Source organism: Chaetura pelagica, unplaced genomic scaffold (assembly GCF_000747805.2).
Source record: "Chaetura pelagica isolate M959 unplaced genomic scaffold, ChaPel_1.0 scaffold757, whole genome shotgun sequence".
In the NCBI taxonomy this organism is placed as follows: domain Eukaryota; kingdom Metazoa; phylum Chordata; class Aves; order Apodiformes; family Apodidae; genus Chaetura; species Chaetura pelagica.
The window spans coordinates 753124-753813 of record NW_009970727.1 but is presented as its reverse complement, the minus strand read 5'-3'; positions in this window follow the sequence as shown (position 1 = coordinate 753813).

Genomic DNA, 690 nt, shown 5'->3' with positions numbered 1-690 from the left:
GGCCCAGCCTGGGGCTTCCCACTGCTCCTGGCTCGTTGTGACTTCAAAAACCAAACCAAAAGAGGGGAAAGCAGAAAGAAAAACAGAAAAATGCCTGGGAAGGGGCAGGTGTGAGCTGCAGGGGGGGTTGGAGGGTGAGAGCCCCAGGTTGGCTTTCCAGCCAGTTGGGTAACAAATGCCCTGACACAGGGAACAGGTTTTCCCTGCCTCGAAGGGCCCCACGGGGAGGGAACTTGAGCTCTGCAAAGAGCTCCTGCTGGAACCTGATTTAAGGCTGCGTGGGGAAGGCTGAGGGATTGGAGGCCAGAAAACCCAAATGTGATGGTTGGTCATTGGCTGGGCAGCAGGGGCTGTGGTAGGAGCAGCTCTGTCTGTGTCCCTTGTTGCCTCTCAACCCTTCTGGTGCTAACGGGGCTGTCACCCTGCTGGGGACACTGACTGCTCTGTCACCTGGGCTGGTCTCACCCACGGGTTCCCTTTCCCATGGGTTTTGGAGCAGCTCCAGCCTCACCTCTCCCACAGCAGCATCGTGTTCTCTCAGCTGGACATCAGTGTCTTGTCAATGTGGCCCAAGAGGAAGGACAAGGTCTAAGGATCTATATTTTTCTCTGTGCTGCTTGTGTTTATTTCTCTTTTTTTTTTTAAATCCCTACTGCTTGACTGTAGAAATCCTTGTGCTGACATGATATT